This window comes from Colius striatus, chromosome 11, assembly GCF_028858725.1.
Source record: "Colius striatus isolate bColStr4 chromosome 11, bColStr4.1.hap1, whole genome shotgun sequence".
NCBI lineage: Eukaryota > Metazoa > Chordata > Aves > Coliiformes > Coliidae > Colius > Colius striatus.
Genome location: NC_084769.1, coordinates 2,754,135 through 2,760,134, shown reverse-complemented (window position 1 = coordinate 2,760,134; position 6,000 = coordinate 2,754,135). Strand labels below are relative to the sequence as shown.

General features: G+C 51.5%; 1 protein-coding gene across 1 annotated transcript in view; it reads left to right on the top strand.

Annotated features, from left to right (window-relative positions):
- The first annotated feature begins 224 nt into the window (after nt 1–224).
- Nucleotides 225–6,000, top strand: part of LYPD6B (LY6/PLAUR domain containing 6B) — a 52,318-nt gene continuing 46,542 nt past the window's right edge. The window contains exon 1 of the mRNA XM_062004875.1: nt 225–302. The gene's annotated coding sequence lies outside the window, so the exon portion shown is untranslated. The remainder of the gene's footprint in view (nt 303–6,000) is intronic.

Below are 6,000 nucleotides of genomic sequence, written 5' to 3'. Positions count from 1 at the left end.
CCCGGTGCCGAGCCCCGCTGTGAGCCCTCCGGGAAAGGCAGCGCCGCCTCCCGCCTCCGCTCCTCCCCGCCCTCGGGCGCGGCGCCGGCCGCTCCGCAGCGAGCCCCGGGGGCAGCCACTCGCCCGAAGGCACCGCCCGGAGGGCGGGCACGGTGCGGGGGTGTCCGAGCCGCTCGCTCCCCGCCCCGGCCCCACCTCCGCCGGGCCGCCGGCACCGCCCGCCTCCCGCCCAGCGCCGGGCCGGGGAGCCGTGTCCCGCAGCGCCGGGGGAGCGCCGAGGGAGCGGCCGGGAAGCGCCGAGGGTGAGTCGGTGCGGGGCGGCCGGGGCGCGGCGCCTCCGTTGGGCACGGGCCGGGGCACGGGAGCCGTGACGCCCCTGGGAACGGCTCAGAGAAGCGCTGGCTGTTCGGCCGCCAGCGCCCCAGGTCCCGGCCACAGAGCGCGTTTTATAGGTACGCGGCGAAACTGCGCTTACTACAGCGTCGCTCGTGCTGATTCCGTAGTGAAAACAAGAAGCACCAAGAATCCTGCTCGTCGCTTCGCACGGCTGTGTCAGCAACTTCGCACTCGTCGTAGAAATAAGTGTGTTACGCTCCCCATAGGAAATAGTGACGGGCGTGACGGAGAGCTGGCGGTCGGGCTGCCCAGCAATGAATGACAGGACAAGGGGAAACAACCCCAAGTTGCCCCAGGGGAGGTTGAGGCTGGAGCTGAGGCAGAACTGTTTCCCTGAGAGGGGTGTCAGCCCCTGTGCCAGGCTGCCCAGGGAGCTGGGGCAGTGCCCAGCCCTGGAGGGACCCCAAAGCCGTGGAGCTGAGGTGCTGAGGGTCAGTGCTGGGCTGGGCAGGGTGAGGGCAGGGCTGGGGCTGCAGCAGCTTCAAGGGCTTCTCCAACCAAAATGCTTCTGTGATAGAAAATACTAGCTAATAATACAAGTAAGTGAAAGCTACAAGCCAGCCACTGTGAAAGTGGACAAGCAGGTGCTGGGCTCAGCCGTGGTGTTTCTCCTGAGAGCGCACACAGGCTTCTCAGATGCACGTTCTTGCCTTGAGCTGGGCTGTAGAGTCCTTGGAACGGTACCTGGCAGTGTTTGTGCGGTCTGGAGGGCGCCGAGGGCTTGGTTCTGTGCAGGGCCTGTGGGTGCTCTGGTAATATGGTTCATAAAAGCAGTCCCAGGAGTTGATGAGCGTACGCGGTTTGCGCTGATAGAACTGGTTTACAAGACTCAGCTGGTTGATTCCTAAGGGCAATCTCAGGAAAACAGGTTCATGTGATTTGCCGTCTGTCGGAGGGCAGAGCCTGGAGCCGCAGGTGCAGGGAGCAGAGCAATTGCAGAGAACCGTGTACTGCAGCCTCTCCATAAATACAGTACCGGTACTCCCAGATGCTCACCTCATGAGTCAAGCTCCCCTCCCTCAATAAACATGGTTTTGTTTAAAATAACGAAATACCAAGTGCTGAGATTGCCGTTTCTCAGGGTGCTTTTGAACCGCTCAGCTTTAAAGTTTTCAAGCTTCCTCTGTAACTATGTGGGTGTCAGGAGGATGGGGGACACCTTCTTCTGTGGTGTGCAGTGCCAGGACAAGGGGTAGTGGGCACAGGCTGGAACACAGAAAGTTCCACTGGGACACAAGGAGAAAGTCCTTCGGTGCTGAGGGGAGGGAGCCCTGGCCCAGGCTGCCCAGGGAGGGTGTGGAGGCTCCTTCTCGGGAGGTTTCCAACCCCACCTGGACATGTTCCTGTGTCCTCTGAGCCAGGGGAACCTGCTGTAGCAGGGGGTTGGGTTGGAGGAGCTCTGCAGGGCCCTTCCATCTGCCACCCTTCTATGATTCTATGCATTACCTGATTGCAGCAGCCCATTCTGCCTCTCAGCTGAGCTTCTATGAAAAGGATGTCAAACTAACACTTTACAATGACAAAGTCCTCCCTTTGCATTTGAGAACACACACACCAGCTCACAGGAAGAGAACCCAAAGCTGGAGGAGTCCATCCTCGCTGTGGTGTGTGTGCCTTGCATTGCCAGTGCCAGGCAGCACCCTGGCTGCCCGTGGCCAGGCTGTGTACAGCAGTGCAGTCCTGCAGCTGAATTCAGGTGTAATTGTAGATGGATGACTTACAGCACGGATGAAGGGAGTTGTCCTGTTTGTTACAGGCACAGCTTAGTGATTCATCAGTCTTTGCAAAGCAATGCTTTTGCTCCACAGCTAACTTAGGACCAGTGCTGCTGCTGAGAGCCGTTCCCTCCCCTCACCGTGTGGCACTTGCTCTCAGTCAGTTAGCTTTTCCCAGCCAGTCACAGGCTCTCAATGACATCCCTCCCAGAGCCAGATCATCTCGGGGCCTTTTGCCTTAGCCTGGTTTTGTCAGAGCTGTGTTCCCCACCCTTGACATCTGGCTTTCTGGCTGTGTGATGTTAACTGTCAGGAGTCTGGCAAATCCTGTAATCAGCTTATGTAGGATGGATCGCGTGTGTTGATCCTCGAAGCACTTCTGATGAATTCCATCCTCTGGCTGGCACCAGGCTCTGGATGCTTTATCTGGCAGAAAGAGAAGAGGGAGAATGCAGCCAAGCTGGGGATGGATGTGAGCTTTTTGTCAGGGAGCTGTGCAGTTGGCAAGTGCTGCAGGGGAAAAAGTCCATGTTACAAGAGCAAGCACCCTTTCCTGCACCCTTGGGAACTCTGCAGAAGAGCATCTGTACCTTGCTAATACAGAGACTGACTCACACCACGTAGCCAGTTTATCCCAGTCTCTCCCTGCCTTGTTTTCCATTTGCCCAAATGTTCCTATGTGACCTGATCTAGGTGAATCTGCTTCAGCAGGGGAGTTGGACTAGATGATCTCCAAAGGTCCCTTCCAACCCCTACCATTATGTGATTCTGTGATTCTATTAAAAGATCAGGAATGTTTCCTTTTATACTGTTTATATAAGTCATTGCAGTCCTCCAGAAGAGCTCAGCTTGAAATCAGCAGTTGCAAACTTAGGCTGCAGAACAAAACTCACCAAGACTGTTGTGTGTGATTGTAGCACAATGCACCTTACCCATGCTTGCCAGAGGCTTCCAGTGCAGGCAGCAGGTAAAGAACTTGGCAGCAGACGTGAGAGAAGAACAATGGCAACCCCTTATATATTAAAGGATGTTTATTATCTCTGAAGAGAGTGGAAGGAAAAGAATTTTCCAGAGCTGTCACTTCAAACCTCACTCACCTCTGCCTTACTAGTTTGAGGGGTACTTTAGAACAAAAGTCACAGAATCACAGAATGTTAAGGGTTGGAAGGGACCTGGAAAGCCCATCCAGTGCAACCCCCCTGCCAGAGCAGCACCACCCAGAGCAGGGCACACAGGAGCTCATCCAGCTGGGTGCATCTTCAGTTTTGCTGCATGAATCCTGAGCCTTTGCACTTAGAAAATTCCTCTCCTCTATTTTTCTTTTGAAATTCCTCACCATTTTCTTTGCTTTCTCCATCTCCAGTAGCTGGATGCTGTAGATTGAAAGGGAAGGAATGCTTTGCTTATTCCTGTGTGTGACTCCTTCTGTCCGAGGTGCGTGTCCAGCAGCCGAGAAGCGCTGAGGACGTGCAGAGGGTTGGCACCACGCACATAAACTTCAGAGGCAATCTCAGATTGCAGCTTTCCTTAAGGATTCAGCTGTACCATCTGATGCCTGTGTTGTGGGCAGTTCTTCTGCCCTTAATTGCTGGGAGAATATGTTAGTCTAAATAAGAGGTTTCATCTCCTAGACTTTGCATGGTGCTTTCGGCAGACACGGGCTTACCGAGCTGCTTGTCCTGGCTGCCAGATGCTGAAATGTCTCTCAGAACCTATTGCCCATGAGAAGCCAGAACACAGTGAAATGGCTACACTGACAGAACGAGGTTGGGATTTCTTGCCTGAAGCTTGGGGCTTTTGATGTACCCAGTTTGAAACACAGGCTTTGGCCAGGAAGCAGAAGAGGGTAAAACGGCATTCACTTGGTGGTTTTTCTCTAGATTTGCCTTTGATGTTTAAACAAATCTGAAGGGTTGTGTGAAACCTGCTTGAAAGAAATTTACAGACCTTGTTGTTATCACTTTACAGACTGGGAAATGGGGCAGAAAATGATCAGAATGTGAGGCTGTTTGTTAAAAGATCCAAGCTTTAACTAGATTCTGAGTTACTGAGGGGTTCTAGACAAGTCATTTATCTTCTTCTACCTATTTCTTGTCTCATCAGTGAAAATAATGATGACTTTTCTGTTTCCATGATTGCTGTGTTGTCAGTCAGTAAAGAGCTCTCAGTGCTAACAGGGCTGCAGTGATGGTGTTATTAAAGGAGCCACTTTTACCCCAAGAAATCCAGGCACATGGAGCTTCCCCAGGCACTGCAGTACCTATGGAATGTGGGATTCTCTCCTATTAAAGACAGCAAAAGGTCATGAGGATGGTGGGGAAAGTCCAGGATGAAGGTTCCACTTGGAAGTTCCTGTGAACCCTACAGCATGGCTAGGAAAAGTTCTTTTCCATGTCAGGTAGTCCAGCTTTAAACTGAATTATCAGAGCACTGTAAATACATACTGGGCTCTGTTTCCTTTTCTGTGTTTTTTTCTCCCAGTCCTTAAAATGGTTTGATAGCAAATCCCATCACCCAGAAGTCTGGTGAGAAAAAGCTCCTCATCTGAAATGCTGAGGTAAGAAAACCCCTTTGTACTGTAGCAGTGCCCTTGTTAATCACTGAGGTATGTGAAGTTACTCTTCTAGGGACCTCACTAGCAGTCACAAAGGTTATTACGGAGTTTCTATGTGACATGTTCACAGCTGGCTGAACCCCTCTCCTGCTCTGGCTCCTGCATCCAATGGCAGGGCTGTGTTCTGTGAATGTTCACCGTGTCCTTGCAGCCTCGGTGTGCTCCTGTCCTTCAAGTGTTGACCTGTTGGAACCATAATGACTCACAGATCAGTCAGATCATCATCCCTGAGGTGACCATCTTTGTTGAGGGGAGGAGGAGATGGCTTCTAGGGCCAGGGGGTGTTTCCTGTGGTAGCTCAAGGCAGAGGAAGGTCCACTCCATCCTGGGGAATGGATCTGCATGGACAGAAGCCTTTACCCTTTGTTTTTTCTAAAGCAGGAGTACGTGCTGATAAGCAAAATGGGAGGAGGTGCTTGCCATAAGCAGGTGAAAAATGAGATGGATAAATAGGTTGAGCTTCAGGGTTCTGCAATACAGTTGCCTTCACGCTCTTCATTTGTTTTGCTCACAAATTAGCGTGTCTGTCAGAACCATTTTCCTTCCCAAATGGCCTCGTGGTGTCACTATGAAGAAATATGTCTACCTTCCCTATAGCCTAAGGCTACACTGGTGTTTCCAAATGGTAGAGAAGCAAAGACTGGGATCCTTAGGCCCATCTTGGGTTGCAGACATCGAAAGCTATCAGCAGCTGTAGGAGCAACGCTTGATGTGTAGCTCTAAATTTGCCTTTGGTTTGGCTGTAACAAACAAGAAACCCACCATCAAATGCTCCCTATCTTTAGTGGTCTGTGGGCCTGTGGTATAGTAATAATCCCTTCCAAAATTGCTCCCTGAAGTCTTGTGGTGTACTCGTAGCTTATCTCTTACTTGTGTCTGAAGTACAAGGCGGTGTTGGAGCTCTGGGCTGCACAGTGCCTTTGAGTTTGACAGCACGGCTTGCCCTACTAGGCTGGCTCATAATCTTAGATCTGTGAAGCTGCCTCTGGCAGTGATGAATAACTACTGCTTCAGGGGAAGGCTAATATCCTCTATTATGCACCTACCCAATTGGGCAATGTCAAAAACAAAGATGGGAGTAAGATTATCTTCCTGACCCCTGCAGATCGTGCCCTCAAGTGTGCTGATTACCCTGCTCAGAGTCTAAACACGCAGAAGTGCAGATGGGAGTACTTACAGTCACCTAATCCTTCTTTTTTTGTCCTTTTGAAAAATGCTGCCCTGGCTTTGTCTTGATGTGAATAAACCTGTTGTGGCAAATTGCTCTAATTCAGG